The sequence below is a fragment of the Rhinopithecus roxellana genome, chromosome 3 (genome assembly GCF_007565055.1).
Source record: "Rhinopithecus roxellana isolate Shanxi Qingling chromosome 3, ASM756505v1, whole genome shotgun sequence".
Taxonomy (NCBI): domain Eukaryota; kingdom Metazoa; phylum Chordata; class Mammalia; order Primates; family Cercopithecidae; genus Rhinopithecus; species Rhinopithecus roxellana.
This window is the reverse complement of record NC_044551.1, coordinates 108,541,211-108,560,424: the sequence shown is the minus strand read 5'-3', so window position 1 is coordinate 108,560,424 and position 19,214 is coordinate 108,541,211.

Here is a 19,214-nt window from a genome sequence, read left to right as displayed (position 1 = left end):
CTTTCAACTATACCATACTATATTGATTATTAAGTATCTCTGCATTGTAACCCATCTTTTCCATCCCCAGTGCCATACCCCTCAGTCATCTCATCATCTCATCTCCATTAGTACAAAATGTTTTTTGGCAGATTTTATTGCTTTTAGTGTCAAAATTCTCATACTCTCATCCATCCGTATCCTGTTGACTATTATCTAAAGGGCACATTTGATTATGCCATACCCTTGTGAACAATCACAACTGTTTATTACAAGGTAAATACAGTTTCATACATTCATAAGGCACTTCCAAATGCCTCCTTCCTTCACTAGTTTCTTATTTGCCCAGACTATCTTCATCCTTTGCACACAGGCACACACACACACACACACACACACACACACACACCATGCTCCAGTAAAATTAAACAATGGAAAGGTCTCTGTTTTCTCTTGATGCTTAAACAGAAGGAAAGGTCTCTGAATGCAGATTAGTGTTTCATGTGTATACACACTTATTTATTTAAATTCTCTTTGTTGTGATTGCCATAGTAGTTTTTCTTAATCCAACTACAAACTCAGTTCACGTCTTGTTGCTTTATGCATTCTTTCCCACATTCTTCTTACCCTTATCCTAGTCTGAGTTACAGCTCTCTCTCTGTTTGCATAATTTTTATAGGACTATGTAGTAATTGTTGATTTTATTTTCTTTATATATCACATACAACATAAGAATTTTCAGGATATAATTTTAAAGAAGACAAGGAAATCATCAATTTTTTAGATTTTAATGAAAGAACCAGCAGCTACATTTCTGAAAGGGTTTAAGTCAAGTCAGTATGTAGGCGGTGACAAGGGCCATACTCTCACACTTCCAGCTTGGTAGCATGTAGTTAAGTTAATAAATATTTTCGGAGCAGGTCTGCAAATGAACACTGCTATAAAAGAATCTTACATGATTACTTGTTTCATTTTGAAAATATACTCTTTTTATCCAATGAAAATATGCATTAGAATGCTGAGGAGAATGTATTAGAATGCTAAGTGTGGGTAAACAATAATTTCGCCTTGTGTTAAGAAATATGTGGTTTAAGAAATCAAATCTATTTATGTGCATTAGTCGGAATATCAAACTCATAAGATTAAACTAATTTGGTGCTTATGTTGATACAGAAATCGTAATTAGTCATTCACTCAACAGATACATATTGAATGTCCCAAATAGAGGAGGAGAGGAAAGGATAGCTCATTTATGGGCAAATTATGAGATGTGACATACAGTGATGCTAGTCCAGATAGGAGAGGAATTGAGTGGTGAAGTGCACTGTGGGCACTGAGAACAGCGAATAGGAAGCAGTGGGAAGCTGAAGGGCCTTGTGTGCCAATGTCTGAAGATATGATTTTGCCCTGAAAGTATTGTAATCCATTTAAAAATCATAAATTGATTATAGTCTGAGAACTATTACTCTAGCACCATCATCAAGCTCAGATAGAAGACTTATTGAGTAGCGTTGTTTTGAAGTAAACTGTTGGTTGACAATAGGAGGACAAGATGGGAGGATAGTCAAGCAGGCCTGGAGATGAAGCACATCAAAGTCAGTGACATGGGATAAGGAATGACCAGCAATGAACAAGATGAGGGAGTTCTCACAGAACTGGGTTTCTGATGATTGCATTAGTTTCCTTTTGCTTCTGTGACAGATAATTACAAGCTTACTGGCTTAAAATAATATAAATTTGTTATGTTACACTTCTGCAGATTAGACATCTGAAGTCAGTTTCATTGAGATAAATCGAAGTTACAGCAAGGATATGTTTCTTCTGCAGGCTCTAAGAATAATCTTTTTTCTTGCTTTTTCCAGTTTCTAGAGATCACCTGCATGCCTTGACCTGTAGATCCTTCCTCCATCTTCAAAGCTTCAGCACAGTGCCTTCCAAACTCTTTCCCTCTGAACTCTGCTTCCTGACTTTGCCTCTCTCTTGTAAGAATTCTGTGATTCCACTGGGCCCACCTTTTTAATCCAGGATAATCGCTTCAACTCAAGATCCTTAACCTGATCCCTCATGCCATGTAAGATAATGTATTCATAGGTTCCAGAGGTTAGAATGTGACATTTGGTGGGGGAGAATTATTCTGTCTACCACCATGAAAAAGGAAAGGTTGAGTTGTAGATTAAAATTCACATATTTGAATCAGTAGTTGGTAATAGTATTTACTGATACAAGTAATGAAGGGAAAGAAGGATGAAGTGAAAGGGAATGCATTTTTGTATGGCGTTTGGAATTTGTGCTAACTCAGTATGGGATATCGTATAGTTGACCAAAAGGAAGGTGGCTATATGTACTAAAATCTTAGCAGAGAAGATTTGTCAAGATGTATTGATTTCAGAATTATCAATATTTAAATGAATGGTAGGAATCCCATTTCAGGTCATGAAGAAGTAACTGGTTCTGAACTTGCTCTCTTTCTGTCAGCTATTAAACTTGACAAATACATAAGGTGTTGGTTTTCAGGCAATAAACAACAGGCATTAAAAATTATAATTATTTGGCATTGGAAACCTTAGAAAGATTTATCCACAGACAACGTCGCTCTTTGCTTGGGTACTACCTCCTGACGAGAGTGCAAGGAGCTCTAACACAAGGTATGATGATCCTATTGAATGAAGGGGCAGAGATCAGAATTCAGAAACGGGCACCAGAGAGGAGGAAACTAAACAGATATAGTACTCAGATATTTATGGGAGTCTTTTTTTCTAAGTCGTTGACTGTAGGCTTAGGTGCACAAGTACAGAGTAAGACTGGTAGGTTTACCGGGGAGTAGCTGCTTCACAGTTGAGAGCTGAACAGAGATATTAATAGTGGTGAGAGACATTGGAGCTCCAGTTCAGCCAAAGAGGAGAGAATTTTCTGAAAGTTCTGGAGATCCATCTGAAGCAATGAAATGCCCAACTTAGGTGTAAGAAAAATGTCCTGTAAAAGAGCCAGCAATTTTTCAGGATATGGTGAGAGAGTAAACATTTTAAGCTTTGTAGGCCATGTGGTCTGTGTTATGGTTACTCAACTCTGCTCTGTAGAAAAAAATAGTCATAGATAATACATTAACAAATAGATGAGACTTTGTTTCAGTGAAACCACATTTACAAACTCAAGGGGCAGGTTTGATTTGGCACTATACAGGCTGTAGTTTGCCAGTCCATGTACTGGAGTAAGATCTAGTCTCGACCTAACAACCCCCAACATCTAGCAAAAAACAAACAAACAAACAAACAAACAAACCCCGAACTCCCCCTAAAATCCCTGAAACCAAGCCCTGGTAAGATCCCATGAGAGAACCAGAGATTGAATCTGCCAAGTTAGAGAGAAAGGAGGACTCCTTGGGCTTGCCATAATTCTGTCTTAAAAACACATACAAAGAAGCCTAAATAAGGTGATCAGCTTTTATATGAGCAAACTAAATAAATAAAAATTAACATTCTTTAGAGGACAATAACGGAATGTAGATTCTTCACAATTCTTTCCTCGTATGTTCGCCATACAGTAAAAAGTACTAGATGATCAAAGAAATAGGAAAATGTGATCCATATCCATGGAAAAATGCAATTAGTATAAAATAACCCTGACATCTCCCAGATGTCAGATATAACATAATAAAGTATAATAACTGTTTTCTATGATAAAGTACTTAAGGAAGCCTTAATAAGTCTTAATATGTGAACAGACAGAAAACCTCAGCAGAAAAATGAAAATTATGAAAAGAAAACAGATGGAAATTCTAGATTTAAAATCACAATAACTGGGACAGGCACAGCTGTAATCCCAGTGCTTTAGCAGGCCAAGGTGGGAGAATCACATGAGCCCAGGAGTTTGAATCTGGCCTGAGCAACATAGTGAGACTCTGTCTCTACAAAAATAAAAATAAAAATAAAAATAAAAATAATTAGCCAGGCATGGTGGCCTACACCTGTAGTTCCAGCTATAGAAGAGACTGAGGTGGGAGGATAGCCTGTGCCCAGGAGTTTGGAGCTCCAGTGAGCCATGATTAACATCACTGCACTCCAGGTTGGGTGACAGAGCAAGACCCTGTATCTAAAATAAGTAAGTAAATAAATAAATAAATAATCACTGAAAAAGCACTTACCAGCATATTGGGAATGGCAGAAAAGAGGCTCAGTATATTTGACAGATCATCAAAAATATCCGAAACGAAGGAATAAGAATAAAAACTGAAGAAAAATAAATCAAGTTACAAAGCTGTATGGCACGATATCAAGCAATCTAGTATTCATGTAAATTTATGCCCCAAAATACAAAGCTATATGGCACAATATCAAGCAATCTAGTATTCATGTAAATTTATGCCCCAAAAGAGAAAAGCATGAGAATATAGTAGAACAAATATCAAAAAAAGAAATGGTTCAAATGTTCCCAGTTTAATGAAATGATTTGAGTTACTTACTTTCTGAGTTACTCTTACTTTCCTGTAAGAGAAATTCAAGCAAGATAAACAGATAGGAAACCATGTTTGGAAACATTATAGTTGAACTTCTACATACCAAAGAAAAAGGAAAAATCTTTAAAGCATGCAAAGAAAAAAGAAACCCAATGAAACAAAGAAAAAACACTATAAAGAAAGGAACAATGGCACGCACGATGAATGACTTTATGTAAGAAACTGGAAGGCCTGAAGAAAAGGAAACATCTTTGAAGTGATGAAAGAATCAATTGAGAATTCCACACACATCAAAGTTATACCTCAACACTAACAGTAAAATAAAGACATTTTGAGATAGAAGCTGGGAGAGTTACTTTCCAATAAATCTACCAGTCAAAGCCAGGTGCGGTGGCTCATGCCTGTAATCCCTCATGCCTGTAATCCCAGCACTTTGGGAGTCCCAGGTGGGTGTTATCACCTGCGGCTAGGAGTTTGAGAAGAGCCTGGGCAACATAGGGAAATCTTGTCTGTACTAAAAATGCAAAAAATTAAGTGAGCATGGTGGTGCACACCTGTTTTTCCAGCTAATCGGGAGGTTAAGATTGGAGAATTGCTTGAACTCAGGAGGTGGAGGTTGTAGTGAGCTGAGATAGCACCACTGCACTCCAGCCTGGGCGACGGAGCAAGACTCTGTCTCAAAATAAAATAAAATTTGCAAGTTAAGAAATGCTAGATGATGTGCTTTAGGATGAAAAATTTGATGTTTGTTGAAAATATGAATATATGGGAAAGAATGAAGAGCTCTAGAAATTATACATAAATGGGTAAATATAAATAACTACTTTTTTCTTTTCATAATTTCCATAAAATACAAATTATTTTAGAGCAACAAATATTTAATATTATAAATATCAAGATATGAAAACAATAGCACAAGGGTTCAGGAAATGGGTTAATGGAATCCTACCATTGTAAGGTTATTGCATTTGTCGAGTTGGAAGTGGGAAGTATAAAATGTGAAGGATACAATATTGACTCTAAACAAACTTTAATACATTAAGGATGTATAACTTTTAGCCTTAGAACAATGATGAGAGACCATTTTAAAGGGATATTTTTGTCACACAGACCTGAATTTGTCCTAATCATCCTCACTTTCTGGTATTCACACCATGATATAATTCCCTCCTCTTGACTGTAGACAAGACCTATAACTTGTTTGTAACCAGCAGTATATGACAAACATGATGGGTTATCGCTCCTGTGATTATGTTCTGGTGTGTAAGACTCCATCTTGCTCACAGACTTGCTCTTTCTACCCTGCTAGCTTTGATGAAATAGGAACCATGTTGTGAATTGTCTCTGGACAGGGCCATATGGCAGGGAACTGCAAGTGTATTGGACTGGTTGAGGGTGGCTTCAAGTAAGAAACTGAAGTCCTCAGACATAGCACATAAGAAACCTGAATGTGCTCAGAAGTGAATTCTTCCCTAGCCAAACCTTCATGTGAGTTTGCAGTTTGGCTGACTTGTTGATTGCACTCTTGTAGAATTTTTATCAGAGGGCAGAGCTAAGCCAGACTTCCGACCCATAGAAACAGGTATAAAATCAGTCATCATGTCATAAGTATATCTATGTAACAAACCTGCACTTGCACCCCTGAACTGAAAAGTTAAAAAAACATTGATAACTTAGATAAAACTGACACATTTCTTGAAAACAACAACTTAAAATTTGCACAGAAATAATTGAAATCTGAATATGTCTGTACCTAAAAATTAATTTGTAGTCATAATAATTTCCAAAATGAACATCATGGAAGGTTTATGTGGCAAATACTACCCTTGAAGAAAAAGATATGTCAACTTACATGGATTTCAAAACAAAAGAAGAAGAAATAACTTCTGGCTTATTTGCTGAATCAGGTAGAACTTAACACCAACGCCAGATAAAGTATAATAAAAAAGTGCAGGCAAATATCCTTTAAGAATATAGAAGCAAAAATGTGCCTTGAAGTATCAGCAAATTTAAACCAGAACTGTATGAAGAAAAACTACATCGTGACTAAATGAGCATTTATCGACAATAAATTCTAAAATCATCAATAAAAATAATCACATCATCAAAATAAAAGAGAAAAATCATATCATCTCAATAGATGCAGAAAAATTATTTGATAAAATCATGCTTATTCATGATCAAATAATTCAGTACATTGGGGATAGAAGTAAATTTTCTAAACTTGTAAATGTTAGATATGAAAAACCTGCATCTAGTATCATATTTTGTGGTGAAATATTGAGAAATTTCTTTCTAAGATTGGGAATGAAACATGAATATCCATTTGTACAATTTTTATTCAATATTATTCTTGTAATAACATTTCTAAATATGATTTCTAAATAACAAATCTCATTTCTAAATCTGCATTAGTTCCCTATTGTAACTGCAACAAATTACCACAGACTAATAGCTTAAAATAATACAAATTTATTCTCATAGTTTTGGACATCAGGGTCTAAAAAGAAGGTGTTAGCAGGGCTGTGTTCCTTCTGGAACCTTCAGAGGTTTTCTTGACGTTTCCAGCTTCTAATGGCTACCTGCATTCCTTGGTTCCCAGGTTCTCTCCATTTTCAAAGCACATCACTCTGACCTCTAGTTCTGTCCTCTCTCTCTATATATACATATATTTTAATTTGATCCTTCTACTTCCATCTTATAACAAACCTTATTCATTACATTGAACCTGCATGAATAGTTCAGAGTAGTTTTTCTAACTCAAAATTCTTAGCTTAATCACATCTGCAAAGTCTCATCTGCCACGAGAGGTAATATTTTCAAAGGTCCCAGGAATTAGAATGTGAAGATCTTTGGGGAGGACTGTTATTCAGTCAAACTCAATAAACACCATGTAGGAAAAACCTATAGCTAGTATTACACTTAATGGTGAAATATTGAGCATTTTCACCATAAGAATGGGAATAAAACAAGGACGTTCAATGTAGTTATCTCAAAGATTTAGACATTACATGTAAGCTCAGGCTCCCAGGTGAAATCAGTTAGGCTTCTTGTGACCCAGTTATAGAAGTCATACCACATAATTTCTTCCACAGTCTATTGATTATGCCAGTCCAAAGGAGAGGGGTTATTAATTCTATCTCTTAGGTGGAGACAGCAGAAATTTGTTAACATCTTTAATCTATCACATTTTCCATTCTCCTCAAATTGATTAATAGATTCATCATAATTTCAAAAAAATTTATAACATACTGTTTCTTCTTTTGATAGAGATTAGCAGACTAATTCTATAGAAATGCAAAGGACCTAGGATTACTCAAATAATTCTGAAAAATAAGAACACACTTGGGAGACATACATTACCTTATTTCAATACTGACATGAAAGTTGTAGTTCACGACTATAAAGTATTTATGTGATGAAAGAGTCCAGATTTGTGGATACATGGCCTACTGATTTTCAAAAGTTATCCCTGTGATGAGGAATAATGGTATTATCAAAAAATGTTGCTGGAACAACTAGATATTTACATGAAAAAATATGAACCATGACCTCAGTTGAAACCATACACAGAAAAATAAAAAGTTATCATAGACCTAAATGCAAATCTACAAGTATAAAACTAGTTGAAGGAAACCTAGAAGATATCTTTGTGATGTTGAGATGGACAAGGATTATTAGATAGGATACAAAAAGCACGAAACATAAAAGGAAAGGTAGATTTGATTCATTAAAATAAAAAATATTTGACTCTTCAAATAACATTCTTGAGAAAATTAATTTTTTTTTTCCAGTGATAAGTTCTTTTTTTTTTTTTTTTTTTTTTTTTTTTTTTTTTTTTTTTTTTATTATACTTTAAGTTCTAGGGTACATGTGCATTACGTGCAGGTTTGTTACATATGTATACTTATGCCATGTTGGTGTGCTGCACCCATCAACTCGTCAGCACCCATCAATTCATCATTTATATCATGTATAACTCCCCAATGCAATCCCTCCCTCCTCCCCTCTCCCCCCTCCCCATGATAGGCCCCAGTGCGTGATGTTCCCCTTCCCGAGTCCAAGTGATCTCATTGTTCAGTTCCCACCTATGAGTGAGAACATGCAGTGTTTGGTTTTCTGTTCTTGTGATAGTTTGCTAAGAATGATGGTTTCCAGCTGCATCCATGTCCCTACAAAGGACGCAAACTCGTCCTTTTTTATGGCTGCATAGTATTCCATGGTGTATATGTGCCACATTTTCTTAATCCAGTCTGTCACAGATGGACATTTGGGTTGATTCCAAGTCTTTGCTATTGTGAATAGTGCCGCAATAAACATACGTGTGCATGTGTCTTTGTAGTAGAATAATTTATAATCCTTTGGGTATATACCCAGTAGTGGGATGGCTGGGTCATATGGTACATCTAGTTCTAGATCCTTGAGGAATTGCCATACTGTTTTCCATAATGGTTGAACTAGTTTACAATCCCACCAACAGTGTAAAAGTGTTCCTATTTCTCCACATCCTCTCCAACACCTGTTGTTTCCTGACTTCTTAATGATTGCCATTCTAACTGGTGTGAGATGGTATCTCATTGTGGTTTTGATTTGCATTTCTCTGATGGCGAGTGATGATGAGCATTTTTTCATGTGTCTGTTGGCTGTATGAATATCTTCTTTTGAGAAATGTCTGTTCATATCCTTTCCCCACTTTTTGATGGGGTTGTTTGTTTTTTTCTTGTATATTTGTTTGAGTTCTTTGTAGATTCTGGATAAAATTAAATGGTAAGCCACTTACGTGGAGGTAATATTTGTAAGACATATATTTGACAAAGTTCTTGTATTTAGAATACAACTCAAGAATAATAATAATAAAATAACAATTAAAATAAATGAACAAAATATTTTAATCAACACTTCAAAATAAATGACATATGAATGGAAAATAAGCACATACAAATACTTTCAAGATTACATTAATCAAAGATATGCAAATTAAAACTACAATGAGATGATACTTCACAGACACTGGAGTAGCAAAAATTAAAAACTGTCAGTGAGACTGTTGATGAATAACTGCAAATCTCATAAATTACTGGAAAAGATGTAAAATGTTATAAACACTTTGGGAAACTCCTCGGTTGTTTCATATAAACAGAGTCTCACCATTTGGCCCAGCCACTAATTTCTTTTCTAAAAATTTACCCTTCAAAATAACAACCTATATCCACCAAGATGATTGTGTGCAAATGTTTATACTGGCTTTTTTCATATTATCACAAACTGGAAACAACCCAAATGTCTATCACTAAGATTAAACAGATTGTAGTATATTCATGTGGACTGGTACTTAACAATAAAACAAATTAATCATAGGCAAAACAACATATATTATGCTGAACAAAGAAGTCAGTCCCAGGAATGCACATTATGTATTTTTTCATTTATATAAATTGCTAGAAAAATGCACCATGATGGAGCTTATTTTGCACCATAAAGCAAGTTAGTAAATGGAAGAGAATTACGGTCATACAAAATATATTCTCTGACTTCAATGTAATTAAATTAGGAATAAACTATGATATCCAGGAAAACCCCCAAGTAATATAAAATCAAATCACACTTTTGAATAGTTTATGACTCAAAAACAAAATCACAAGGGAAGTGGAAAATGTTATCAACTGAATCATAATGTAAATACAATCTATTGAAATCAGTTGGATGAAGTTAAAGCCGTCCTTAGAGAAAAATTTATAGGTTTACATCCTTATATTAGAGAAGAAGAAAGCTCTGAAATTAATGATCTTGTTTTCACCTTAAGAAGTTAAAGAAGAAGAATGAGAAGGAAAGAGAAGAAAGAAGAAGAAGATGAGGAGCAACAAAATCTCTCAATGTAAATAGAAAAAAGGACTCGATGAAGACAGCAGAAATCAACAAAATGGAAAACAGAATGTTGAGAAAATTAATGAAACCTTAAGTTGATTTCTTTTTTAAATTTCAACAAATAGATGAACTAAAACTAGTTGGATCAATAACAAAAAGAGGGATATCAAATTACAACATCAGGAGGAAAAATAGGCTATCAGTAAGATCTATGGATTTAAAATGATAAAAAGGGTATATTATGAACAACTTTATGCCAACAACTTTAATGACTTACAGGAAGTGGATAATTTTCTGTAAAAGTACAATCTTCTAGAACTGATAAAAGATAAAACAGACAAAAAACATGAATAGCCCAATATCTACAAAAGAAATTGAATTTGTTACTAAAAACCTTTCCACATAAAACCTGTACATGAATGTTCATATCAAATGTACTTATAGTTCCTCAAAGCTAGAAAAAAAAGATATGCATCAATGTGAGAATAAACAGATTGTGTAATATTCATATAAACAAATACTTAGAACTAAAAAGAAATGACCTATGGATATAATATTAATATTAAAAAATTACTCAAAAGGTTATATACTGTTTACTCCAAGTATGTAATATTCTGGAATTGGCAAAATGGAATAGGTAAATTGTTGCCTTTGAAGATGAGTAGTAGCAGAGAATGTCTCTGATAGGATCTGAGGAAGTTCCTGGGGTTATAGTAATGCTTAATAAGATGAAAGGAGTTTGGAATATATAGGCATCTGCATCTATCAAAACTCAGTAAATACATACTTACCTTTGTACAACTCATATAGTAATTTTATTTTTAAAAAAGAACTCTTCAAATACTGAACTTTCATTATTGATGTGCATACTGAAATATTTAGGGAAAATTAATGCCTTCAATTTACATTGGATGGACAAGAGAGATGATATATGAATACATATGTAATAACATGAGTTTAGTAAAATGTTAATATAGAACCTAGATTGTGTGAATATAAGAGTTCACTATGAAAATCTTCCAACATGACTGTATACGTGTGTGTGTGTGTATGTTGTGTGTGTGTGTGTATATATCAATGTGTTGGTTAACAACATGGATATGTTCTGAGAAATATATCATTAGGTGGTTTCTCCACTGTGTGAACATCATAGAGTGTACTTACACAAACCTATGTGGTATAGTCTACTAGACACACAGGCTATATAGTAATACTGTCTATTGCAACTAGGCTAAAAACCTGTAAGGTATGTTACTTCATTAAATACTGTAGGCAATTGTAACATAATGGTAAATATTTGTGTATCTCACATAGAAAAGTTGTAGTAATATGATTGAAAAAGTAAAAAATGGTACACCTGTATAGGGCATTTACCACAAACAGAGCCTGCAGATCCAGAAGTTGCTCTAGCTGAGTCAGTGAGTGGCAAGTTAATGGGAATGCCCAGGATATTATGGTATATTACTGTAAACTTATTTATAAACACTGTAAACTCAGGCTACACTAAATTTATTTTAAGAATAGGTTCCCTTTCTTCAACAATAAATAAATAGTCTACTGTAACTTTTCTAATTTATAAACTTTAATTTTTTAACTTATGGATTCATTTGAAATGAAGCTTAAAACACAGACACATTTAACAGCTGTGTAATAATATTTTCTTATTCTATAAGCCTTTTTGTATTTTTATTTTTTAATTTTTGTTATTTTTCACTTTCTAAATTTGCTGTAACTAAGACACACACACATAAACATAGGCTTTCCCAGGGTCAGTATCATCAAGGTATCACTAGACAACAGAAATCTATTAGTTCCATTATATTATGGGAGCATCATCATATATGCAGTTCATCATTGATGGAAACATTATGTGGCATGTGACAGTGTATATATATATTTGCTTTAACATTAACTAACAGATTTTAGAGAAGTGTTTGTGTCCCTAGGAAACATTACCTTTGAAGTTTTCTTTTCCCATCAGAGAATCAAGAGTAATAATATGAGATAACATTTTAGGTTTTTAATCCTCTGCTACTCCTGATTTAGCTAGGCACAGTCAAAATATCTTCAGTAGAGCAGTGCAGTTCAATAGGAAAATATCCCTTTTCTTTATCTCTTCTTGTCAATTAGAACACATAGCTGCAGATTTGTGGTAGATTTTCTTCAAGAAACTGTTTTGTTTCTTGGTGATTTACACTAGCAATTGTATTAGAGGACTGGGGCTGCGGATGCTAAATTTCTTGGATGCAGAATTAAGTCAAAGATGAAATGGAAGTCAATATCAATAAATAGCTTAACTTGTCATGTAAGAATGAATTATTTCATGCCAAAAAAAATCCTTTCCTAATTTGATATTGCTTTACCTTTGAAACTTTCATGTCTTGCCATTCCTTTTTTTTGGTATATTACATATTCACACTATAAATAGCATATATGGTCTTCTAATTCAGCAGTATTTACATTTATCAGGTCATTTAGTGCTACATGTTTGTAACTTTAAATATGATCACCTCAAAAAAATAGGAGATAGAAGAAAGAAAAAGAAATTACTAAATTACACAGTACCCTGAATGATAATTTCAGGGAGTATCTAACAGATTAAAAATGTCAAACTGGTAAACACATTTGTTCAGCTTCAAGGAAAACAGACTCCTAGTGAAAAAAAGAAAGAGGTTTTCCAGTAAATGATTATAACAAGTAGGAGGTAATACAAAGTAAAGATACTTGAACTATTAAAATACATAAAAGTATGATAGTGAAATGCATTGCTATTTTCTAGTTCCTATTTTCTGAGTCATTACCTCTAAAATTTTTTTGTGGGCCAGGCGCAGTGGCTCACACTTGTAATCCCAGCACTTTGGGAGGCCGAGGCGGTCGTATCCCCTGAGGTCGGGAGTTTGAGACCAGCCTGACCAACATGGAGAAACCTCGTCTCTACTAAATATACAAAATTAGCCAGGCCTAATGGCGCATGCCTGTAATCCCGGCTCCTCGGGAGGCTGAGGCAGGAGAATCGCTTGAACCCGGGAGGCAGAGAATAGCACACCATTGCACTCCAGCTGGGCAACAAAAGTGAAACTCTGTCTCAAAAAAAAAAAAAAAATTAAAAATTAAAAATAAAAACATTTAAAAAATTATTATTATTATTATTATTATTATTATTATTATTATTTTGTGAAAGCAGATACATGATCAGTCTTTAAAAATTGCCTATGTTGGGAAATGGGAAACTTCTGTATCAGCTTGCTCACAGTACAAGACCTAGTCATGATGGTCTATTGATGTTAGTACATTAAAAATTGCATTGTAGTTTTTTTTTTCTTTTTTTAATACAACTTTGGCTCCTATTATTTAAATTGTTTACAAACACGTAACCAGTTTTTCTCTGTTGCATCTCTGCCAAGTTTCTCTATTTTTCCTTCTTAGACTCAGTTCCCAGTTCCACACTCTACTTTTCCGTGTTTACTTCTTCCAGATCTCTTTCTCATTTTCATGAATCAGCACTAAAATAAAAATAAATGAAATGTATGACATCTTGTCTATAGACTTGTGCATGTGTGCTTGAGCCTGAGTAAGTTTATGAAGGGAGGAAGATGGAGAAGGGGACAAGAAAAGGTGGTGTTAAAAAAAGTTATGATATCGCTGCAAGTTCTTACTATGAGTGACAGAGGAGTTACTGACAATGGAACAAGAAAAAGAGAAAAAAGTAATGTTTTCCTTTCTTGATGAAGGGGAAATTCTCACCTTCAGAACAGGTGACCTGGAGATTTTGGGTCAATATTTATATAAAATAATGTTTGGAGATACTGGTTTATACATTAGAGGCAGAAGAACAATTATAGTTGTGTAACAAAGATAGAAGGGGACTGTAAGAAAATAAACTGAAATAAACTAGGCAAGTGCTGACTTGATTTTAAGTAAAGATGAGAATAACATGACTGTTGTCAGTTGCTGAAGGACAAAGGAGGGTGAACATAGAAGTAGGATCCATACAAAGGAAGAAGGGAGCCTTGGGAAAGTATGCTGTGATACTTATTTCTGTTTTTAAAAACGGAAGTGCAGCAAAGTTAGAAGTTTTACTAAGCGAAGGGTTTTCTCAAAAAAGAAAATGGAAAAAAATCTTGGGAACGGAGGGGTTGATCGAAAAAGTTTAGTCTACAAGTCCAGGGAGGATTTATAAGCTCTCAATCTGATAGGATTTGAAGATAAAAGGAGTAATTCAGTGAAGAGGTTAGAGCAAATAGTTGATTATTGCTCCACTTTGTGTAATCATGTAGTGGCTTGGCCTTAGGATGACCTTCTAAAGTTTAGAGAATCCCAAGAGCAAAATTGTACCAGGGGGAGCTATAATAGTTAGAAGTGAAAATTAGACTTTGATAGTCTAAGGTTCAGCATAAGGGTGAATTCTAGCAATTTTCCATAATCATTATTCATAAAAGACCACTGTCTTAACCATAGGGCTGTATTTGAGGTCGACAAAGCGGAACATACACAGACCCTAGAAATAAATCAATGTATAGGTGAGGTGGGTGATATTTCAAAGACATATGATAAAGAAGATTTTTTGTTACTGTTTTTCTTCTTTTTAAGCATAGAAGAAAGATAGCATTCTCAAAGCCTTCAGAGGGATTTAGTCATTTAAAGCAGCATCTGACAGTTCAGGCAAAGAGGTCATGAGGAAGCTACTGATCTGAACAAGTGGATATTAGATTGCTGCGAAGAATTAAATATTCTTTTCAGACTCAGATCTGCACCCTACTTTTAGTGGCTTTAGTGACCCTTGCATGATCCAGTAAGATGACCTTCTATTCCAAATGTGTTATTCTTTCAGTAGATTACACACTTTCCTAAGAGTCTCTGCTTACTTGCTGAGAGTTGATACAGGAGAAAAAAGGAAAGAATGGATTTAGCTAGGAGCTGGAGATGATGGTGCCTCCATTTTAAGACAGAGAAGTAAAGAAGGGCTCAGCACTGAATAGCGAAGAACGTATGCCAATGGAGCCCATACGCAATAGCCCTTTAAAGAGAGGACATCAGAGTCCCATTTTCTTACTGCACTTGTTACTTGACGATTGTGATAATGTTTTTTTTTTGAAAACTGCAGTCATGACTAGACAAGAAATAGATCATTTATTGAAACTTCCAAAATAGTCTAACCTTCCCCTAAGACTTTGCTTGTATACATATGTTCAACAACTCTCATGACTTAATAACTGAGCCACGTTAATCTGAGCAATAAGTTTTAGAGGTTACTAAATGTTATATATTAAATTAACATTGTAATACAACACTTTATCCTATATTGATTTTTCTCATTGTTGCAGAACAACATATTCCCCTTTAGTGTTGAAAAAATTCCCAGATTCAGAAAGAAAAAGTTGTAGCCATGTCACCATGATCCCTTGGGGTCAGAGATTAGGCTACATCAATGAGCCTAAGGAAAAAAAACTGTTGTAAATTAAACATAATAGAGGGAAACAAGATTGCCTCCTCAATTTCAAGGGACAAGAAAATGAGGAGGAATTCCCCAAAACCCAGAGTTACGGATTATTCCTACACTTTAGTAAAATAAAGAAATAAACATTTAAAAATGATATTGATTTAAAGATGGCTGTGTTCAAAGTATCGATTAGGATGGTTTGTGTGCTTAGATTCTTATACAGTGAGACTGACGAAATTGTTCCATCAGTTCCATGATATACAACATGACCTACTTTATATATACTCCATATATATATACACACATATATATGTATCTCATATATATGTATGCCATGTTTTGTTTAATATATATAAGGCCATGTTATATATAAATATATGAATATATGTAATATATATTTATATATAGAGATGGGGTCTTGCTCTGTCACCCAGGCTGGAGTGCAGTGGCATGATGATAGCTCACTGCACCCTTGAGCTTTTGGGCTCAAGTAATCCTCCTGGCTCAGTGTCCAAAGTCCCTGGGACTACAGGCAGATGACATCATACACGGTTATTTGTTTATTTTTTTTTTTTTTTGGCAAATACGGGGTCTTAATATGTTGCCCAGGCTCATGTTAAATATTTCTGTATACTCACCTATTCATGCTTCTCCTTTCAATGTTGGATGTATTCATTTGTTAAGCTTTGGGTAATCATTTTTATTTTTGAGGTATATATCAAATTTTAAAAGTAAATAAAATGTGCGTATAGAACATACACATGGTGTTCATGAATTCCTTAGATCTTCAAGTGACTTTATTAAGAATCCTAATTTTTACAGATAAGTTTTAAAAAACTTGTGCAGCATTTAAGGATTCCTAGAGTAAAATCTGAGATGTGCCACGTATGGCTTGCTTGAACTTTGATTATTCTTCCTGTTGCTTTTTAACTTGGTAGGTCATGGTCATAATTGAACAGGTCACTATGTATATAGAAAATGTGGATAACAGTAAGAGAAGAATAAGGAGTGATAGAGAGATAAAGGGATCAATCTTTATCTGATTGATCAGATAAGGGAGAGAAAGCAGAAGGTGTATATAGTAAAAAAGTATAAAATAAACCAGAAAACAAGCAAGAAATGCAAAGTAAAGAGTTTTAAATAATCTTTGGCTCAAAATATTGTATCTCCCTAACATGCTACAGAGGAACCAATTTCTAGGCTGCTCTGAAACCAGGATGTGACAGGTGGCTGATCCCCACCCTCTAATAAATCCAGAGCCTCAATTATGCATTGAATTCCTGTCATTCCTTATATTTTTTGTTTACTTTTCACAAGAACTAAAATCAATCGTGTGGTGAGAAGAAGAAATGAGGTGGAGAATAGGGAAGAGAAAATATTATATCGACTAGAGACTATTTCATACAGATTTCCTACTCTCTTAAAAGACCTTGTCCTTCCACCTGAGTCCATATCTTTTAATGATATTTCTTTTGAGACAGGTGGAACTCACACAGGAAGTAAGAATGTTATTCTAAGCTCATCTCTTTAATTTACTAATTTTTGTATGGTAAGCCCATTTTGAAGAGCACTCTTGGGTTAAAATGTCTTTGAGGTTATACTGCAGGTCCCAAAAACAGGGTGTGGTGCTTTTTTATTTGTCAGTTTGTTTTTGAGAGAGAGAGAGGGAGAGAGAGAGACAGAGATTAACTTAGGCCCTACATGGAATTATTTCTGGTCCTTAGAACAATTATCGAGAGGTTAGGGCTTTCTGAAAAGCTGGTTATTGACACAATAAACAAAAGCAGCCCCAAGGTAAACATGTCTATGTATTTCATAGTATATAAAGCATATCTGAAGAATACAGATGTGCTTTCTTCTAAGATAGCCCTTGAAACACTGAAATTTATTAGTTCACCTTTACCAGCATACACCACATATTCTATTTTCCTTAGACAACCAATTAGCAACTCTTTGATGTAAAATTATGGCAGACCAGGTTAAGAATTATTTGTTTCTTGTTTTATTCTAAAGAAATATAGGCATGACTGAAAGGCAGACACCCAAGTCCGTAGAAGTCATCCAAATATTGTTTAAAAATATATTTGTTATACTTTTAGGTTTGAAAATGAGCCATGGTTCGTGTTCCAAAAAAGCAAAAAATTCATGACTAAGACCTCAAAAGCAAATGCAACAAAAACAAAAGGAGACAAATGGGACTTAATTAAACTACAGAATTTCTGCACAGCACAAAAAAAAAAAAAAAAAAAGTACCAATAGAGCAAACGAGCAAACAGACAACCTGCAGAATGGAAGAAAATATTTGCAAACTATGCATCTGACAAGGAACTAATATCCAGAATCTATAAAAAGCTGAAATAATTCAACAACAATAACAGCAAAAAACCCATTAAAAAGTGGGCAACGGATAAGAACAGACATTTTTCAAATGAAAACGTACAAATGGTCAAGAAGCACATGACAAAATGCTCAACATCGCTCATCATGAGAGAAACGCAAATTAAATCCACAATGTGATATCTTATACCAGTCAGAATGGCTATGAATAAAACGTCAAAAAATAACAGATATTGGCAAAGACATAGAGAAAAGGGAACACAAATATTCTTGATGAGAATATAAATTAGTACAACCACTATGGAAAACAACATGAAGATTTCTGAAAGAACTAAAAATGGAACTACCATTTTATCAAGAGATCCCACTACTGGTTATCTACCCAAAAGGAAAAGAAATCATTATATCAAAAATATACCTGAACTCATTTGTTTATTGTAGCACTATTCACAATAGCAAAGATATGGAATCAACCTAAGTGTTTATCAATGGATGACTGCATAAAGAAAATATATTTTATATATACATATAATATATGTATATACCATGGAATACTACTCAGCCATAAAAAAGAATAAAGTCATGTCTTTTGCAGCAACATAGATAGAACTGGAGGCCATTAAGTGAAATTACTCAGAAATAGTAAGTCAAATACCACATGTTCTCGCTTATAAATGAGAGCTAAATAATGTGTGCACATGGACGCAGAGTGGGGAATAATAGACCTTGTAGACTCAGAATTGTGGGAGATTGGGAGGGAGTAAGAGATGAGAAATTATACTCTAGGTTCAATGTACATTATTTGAGTGATGGTTACACTAAAAGCCCAGACTTTGCCACTATACAATGTATCTATGTAACAAAATTCCACTTGGACTCCCAAATTTATGCAAGTTTTAAAAAAAAATTTATTTTAGGTATAAGCAAAAAAAAACCCCAAAACACAAAAAATAAATAAACAAAAAAGCGAGCAGGATCCAGTTTTCAGATAAGAAGGCAGTGGGGGCCTTGTGAAAATTCTTACATGTTCTTGATGATATTATGCATTACATTTTTTACATTCAATTCAAGTACAAGTAATTAAGTGATCGATCTCATGCAGAGTAGAAAGTGATTGCTTTACGTTAGAGAAAAGCCAAG